The 6,068-nt window shown below is 41.9% G+C and overlaps 1 pseudogene; it reads left to right on the forward strand.

Moving 5' to 3' along the window:
* The first annotated feature begins 2,237 nt into the window (after positions 1-2,237).
* On the forward strand, positions 2,238-4,884 carry LOC136154188 (probable ATP-dependent RNA helicase DDX53; annotated as a pseudogene).
* The last annotated feature ends 1,184 nt before the right edge of the window (positions 4,885-6,068 follow it).

Consider the following 6,068-nt stretch of genomic DNA (forward strand, 5'->3'; position numbering starts at 1 on the left):
TTCACATACCAATAACAATTGAAAACCAAATCTAACTTCTGGTACTAGTTTAATACTTTCTGCCCAAGTAAAGACCCTTAAAAATCATTTGTGACTCTCGTTTCCTTTCTAAAAGGATATTTTACAAAAGAAAATACAAGGGTACAATGCTAGAATTTAAAATTTTAAATTAAATAAATTTAGATTTATGAAAAAATGTACTGCCCTTATTTTTTTTTTTTCATTTGGATATGAACCAGAGAAAACTGTCGGGGAAATTCTTGAACAGGCATTTGAGAATTTTTCTATAAATATAAAATTATTCCCATAAAAAGGTTAATGAAAATACTGAGAAGAGGTTCCATTGGCAAATTCCTTTGATAAATTTGGGTTAAACAAGGCCCAACTGCTGTACGCCTGAAACTAACACAACATTGTAAATCAACTACACTTCAATAAAAATTAAAAAGAAAAAACAATGCCCAGCCGAGTTTCTCAACTCCGGTAATCATCAGAGCTTCTGAGATACCTAATACATACTGTGACTCTAAGAAGATACAGGGTGCTATATTTTTATATTTGGCCAGTAACCTTTCTTTTTTCTTTAAAAAGCATCTTTGCAGGAGAAATACTGAAACAGAGAAGCCTTTTCCCAATGCGTCAAAGACTTGTACCTGATATGAAACCATGTTCAAATTTTAATCAGCAACTTTGGCTTCACGAGAGAACATACCATGAACATTTAACTGGCAGAACACGAAACTACAGGGTAACATGGTGGATGAGAGAATTACCATTACAACTGCATTTACTATTCTGCTTCAATTGCCCAAAGTTAACAGGACAAATATAAAAGGATAAATAATTAGTGTACTTTAGTCAAACAAGGGAAAAAAAATCAACCATGTAAGTACGGGATGAGGAAGAAGAGACTTAAGCGTCCATAACATGCCTATGAGCAGCTTTGTGTCTTGAGTTTGTACGTCATGGTCAGTGAAGGGGATCTAACACGAAAGGTTAGGTCATTTCTGTGGACTTCTTTAGTTTATGGCTACACCTTAAAAGGTCCACAATGAATCCTTTCCAAAGGAGGAAGAACAATATAGGAGGCATTTTTGAAAACATGTCATATCTAGAAATGTTGAAAACACTAGAAATTTTACCCTGTTGAACAGGAAAATTAAGGGGATTTGACAGTGGCCATTAAGTATAAAAGGATACAATGAGAATCAGGGTGGCTTTTACACTGCACCTAATAAATTGCTTTTACATAGCCTTGCAGTGCTAATATCCCTGAATCTATGAGACTACACAGGGAAAAATTAGGAGGCACTGACAAGAGTGGGAAAGTATTTAAAACACCTTCGAATTTAACAGAGACCTTAACAGAGATCTCTTTTCTAAGCAGCATCCCTGATATAATAATCAGAAAGTGCCTGAACAAATGTTGGAGTTTAACTGAAGAATCAGAGGCAAAAATGCCATCCCTCAAAATGTACCTAAGAGATTTCTGAAGGTATAAATTAAGAGGACAGGGAATTGATGAATTTATCTAGATCCAGTACTGTTGTTGCTCAAAAAGAAATTTACTGAAATAAACACACAAATATATAAACAAGTAAGTTGATTTTCAAAATTCACTTTTTTCCCTCCTATGGAAATAACTGGATCACAAGAAAAGACTTGGGTAAGTTCAAGGCGTGCTTCCTGTCTGCTCCCACACTGAGCCAAAACCAGCATGAGTCCAGAGACTGAGGCATCTGTGACACTGAAGCTGGGCAAACACTCTCAGGGCCCTTTAAGTGTATGTAGGGTCAGCCCCTGAGAGTGACTGTTGCTTTAAATTTTGCCTCACAGTCACCTGCTTGCCTCACAGTCACCTGCTTACCTCACAGTAGGCCCAGCCCTGTGATTGGTCAGCCTTTCCAAAGCCCCGCCCCAACTGACACTATATCAAAGACAAACTTCCTAGGTAACTGCAGTATAGCTTCAGACCAGCTGCCTGTCAGTTGGTCTCCAGCCGGCGGAGATGAGAAAGGAGCCAGATGACTTTTTCCAGCCCAAGTTAGACGAGAGGCCAGCACTTACTTTACCATTGCCCACAAATGGCGTCGGCGCCAGAGAAGAAGCGGGTGGAACCTACTTTGAGAGATCTGAGAGATCCCCAGGTCAGTCGGGATGGCAGGGGTGGCAGAGGAAGGGGCTGGAGCCACACCTCTGGCCGCGCAGAATCTAGGGCGCCCAGTTACCGAGAACCACCGCTCTGCTTTCTCATTAAGAGCAGCATGATTGGTGCGGTGATTGGGCGTGGGGGATCAAAAATAAAGGATATCCAGGATTCTACCAGTACAAAAACACAGATCATAAAAGGTGGTCCTGAAGCTGAGGTAAAAATTTTTGGCAGGAAAGACATGAAGGCCAAGGCCAAAGTGGCTATAGAAACTCTTGTTAAGAAACGAGAGAGAAGCTACAGTTCAGAATGCAGTGTTGATAGTGCTGCCTCTCAACCTTTTGCCGGGAGAGGCTGGAGCAGAAGTACCACCACCAGAGCCACTCAGCCCAAAGATGACACCACCAAAGCAGCCCAGCCCAGAGACGACAATGTCACCAGAAGGGCCCAGCCAGGAAACCACATGGCCAGAGAGGCCCAGGCCGAAGACGACGACACCACCAGAGAGGGCCCAGCCCAGAGAAACTGCTGCCAGAGCTTCCCAGCCCAGAGACGAGGATGCCGCCAGAGACCACGCAGCCGGAGAGTCCCAGGCCAAAGACAATGACACCACCAAAGAGGCCCAGCCCAGAAACTACGCGGCCATAGTGGCCAAGCCCAGAAACTATGCGGCCATACTGGCCCAGCCCAGAGACTCTGCGGCCATACTGGCCCAGCCCAGAGACAACGCTGCCAAAAGGGCCCAGCCTGGAGACCATGAGGCCAGAGACCCCCAAGTCAAAACAATGATGCTGCCAGAGCAGCCCAGTCCAGAGATGATGATGCTGCCATAGCAACCCAGTCCAGAGATGATGATGCTGCCAGGGCAACCCAGTCCAGAGATGATGATGTTGCCATAGCAACCCAGTCCAGAGATGATGATGCTGCCATAGCAACCCAGTCCAGAGATGATGATGCTGCCGGAGCAGCCCAGTCCAGAGACCCCACAGCCAGAGAGACCCAGGCCAAAGATGACACTGCCAGAGAGGCGCAGCCTAGAGATGATGATGCCACCAGAGGGACTGAGCCCAGAGACCACGGGGCCAGAGAGGCTCAGGCCAAAGACAACACCAGAGTGGCCCAGCCTAGAGACTATGTGGCCACAGTGGCCCAGCCTAGAGACTATGTGGCCACAGTGGCCCAGCCTAGAGACTATGCAGCCATAGTGGCCCAACCCAGAGATTTTGCAGCCATAGTGGCCCAGCCCAGAGATCACGAGCCCAGAGTCACCCAGCCAAGTGATGTCACTGCTAGAGCAGCTCAGCCACGGATAGATTGGGATAAAGTAAAAGCTGGAGAGATAGAATGGAATAAAAGAAAATGGGCAGATTTACCACCAATTAAGAAAAACTTATACATAGAATCCAAAGCAACACACTCATTATCTCAAGCCCAAGTGGACATTGGGAGAAAGGAAAATTGCAACATAAGGTGTGATGACTTGACAGAGGGTGACAAACGTCCCATACCCAAGCCCACATGTACATTCGAAGATGCTTTCCAACAATATCCTGAGATTATGGAAAGCATTAGGAGAGCTGGTTTTCAAAAGCCAACGCCAATTCAGTCTCAGGCATGGCCAATTATTCTACAAGGAATAGACCTTATAGGGATTGCACAAACTGGAACAGGCAAAACACTATCCTATTTAATGCCTGGCTTTATCCATCTTCATTTTCAACCAGTGTCTAGAAAACAATGGAATGGACCTGGCATGCTAGTCCTTACACCCACCAGAGAATTAGCTTTGCAAGTAGAAGCTGAATGCTCTAAGTACTTATATAAAGGTCTTAAAAGTGTTTGTATATATGGTGGTGGAAACAGAAAAGGACAAATACAAGATGTTACCAAAGGTGTAGACATCATTATTGCAACTCCTGGAAGACTAAATGATCTACGAATGAATAATTTTGTCAACCTAAGAAGCATAACCTACTTGGTCTTGGATGAGGCAGATAAAATGCTGGACCTGGGGTTTGAACACCAAATAATGAAGATCTTACTAGATGTGCGCCCAGACAGACAGACTGTTATGACAACTGCATCTTGGCCAGATGCCACCTGTAGGGCATTTGAAACAGTCTATGATTGTTTATGTTGGCACTCTGGATCTAGTTGCTGTAAATACTGTGAAGCAAAACATAATTGTCACCACTGAAGAAGAAAAACGATCTCTGATCCAAGAATTCCTACAGAGCCTGTCACCCAAAGACAAAGTCATCGTGTTTGTTGGCAGAAAACTTGTGGCTGATGACTTATCAAGTGATTTAAGTATTCAAGGAATACCTGTCCAGTCCCTGCATGGTGACAGGGAACAGTGTGATCGAGACCAAGCATTAGAGGACTTCAGAAGTGGAAGAGTGAAAATACTGATCGCTACCGATTTAGCATCCAGAGGTCTTGATGTCAGTGATGTCACACATGTATATAATTACAATTTTCCACGCAATATTGAAGAATACGTACACAGAGTTGGACGTACTGGAAGAGCAGGGAAAACAGGTGAATCAATCACCCTTGTGACCCAAGATGATTGGAAAATTGCCGATGAGTTGATTAAAATTCTCCAAAGAGCCAACCAGACTGTGCCACCCAACCTCTGATCAATGGCTGATCGGTTTAAGAAGCGTAAGCAAAATTAGGAGATAGGAAAAAGATCAAAGAAATCTCAAGAAAAATGCACCGAGTTTTATTAACATCCACACCTTGAAAAATTTCACCTACTAGAATATCTAAGAACAAGTTTTCTTAACATCTGCTCCTTGAAAAATTTCTCCTACTAGAATATCTAAGACTGAGTTTTATTAACATCTGCACCTTGAAAAACTGTACCTACAAGAATATCCAAGACTGAGTTTAATTGATGTTTCCACCTTGACAAGTTGAACCTAAGAGAAGATCCGAGATTGAATTTTATTGATGTCTCCCACACTGAAAAGTTGCACCTACAAGAAGATACAAGGTCAAGTTTTATTGATGTCTACAACTTGAAATATTGTTGCACCTACCAGAAGATCCAAGATATGTTCAAGTTATGCAGTACTCAAGTTACCTAAGGAAGTATTGGGAACATACTGTCAGTTATTGGACATTTAGCTAATTCTTAACCATACCACTAGGCTTTCAATGTATGTTCCTTAATAAAATCAAAAGTGCTTTGAAAATGAGAGAGTGTTGTGTGTTTGTTAAAGTCTGCTTTCTTTTATAGCCTGCTATGTCCAGCTGTATCTTCTCTAAAAGACTTGGTAGACAATAACAGTGGTGCTTTTCTTGCTTTAAAATAGTTGTACTGAATTGGAAACTAGTTTTCATCAAGCTTAACCCAGTCAAAATATTTTATTTGCCCCCAGTGGTTGGTGACAGAATTCCTAAAACTATCTCCACTATCATTCCCTACTTAAAAAAAATTCATTAGAAAATAAATGCTCAATCTTTTAGAAGATTCCATAATATTTTTTTCAGACAGATGTGATTCATAGAGTAGGGTGTCTGACTGAGTGACTGGGAACCAGATCTTCATATCAACTCTCACTAACCACTTATTAAAAATTCTGGGGAGATCACTTGTCTTCTGTAGGCCTCACTATCTTCATTAATAAACAGAAATGTTCACGTTATGTGATTTGGGGGTCTCCTTCACCACTAAATTCTTTGGTATTATAGCTAAATTGTGTACCCCAGCGTTACATTAACACTTCATTTTCTAATCTAGAGGAAAAGCCACACCCTTGTGTAACAAATTGAACAATGAAACCCATTTTAATGACTAGAAATAGTGCATTCTGCACTTCTATTGATCTTTGAAATATGATTCACAAATTGTCTTTACTTTCTTTTCATCTTATTTTTCAATTTGTCTTGAAAAGGTCAAAATCACATA

This window comes from Muntiacus reevesi, chromosome X (genome assembly GCF_963930625.1).
Source record: "Muntiacus reevesi chromosome X, mMunRee1.1, whole genome shotgun sequence".
Classification (NCBI taxonomy): Eukaryota; Metazoa; Chordata; class Mammalia; order Artiodactyla; family Cervidae; genus Muntiacus; species Muntiacus reevesi.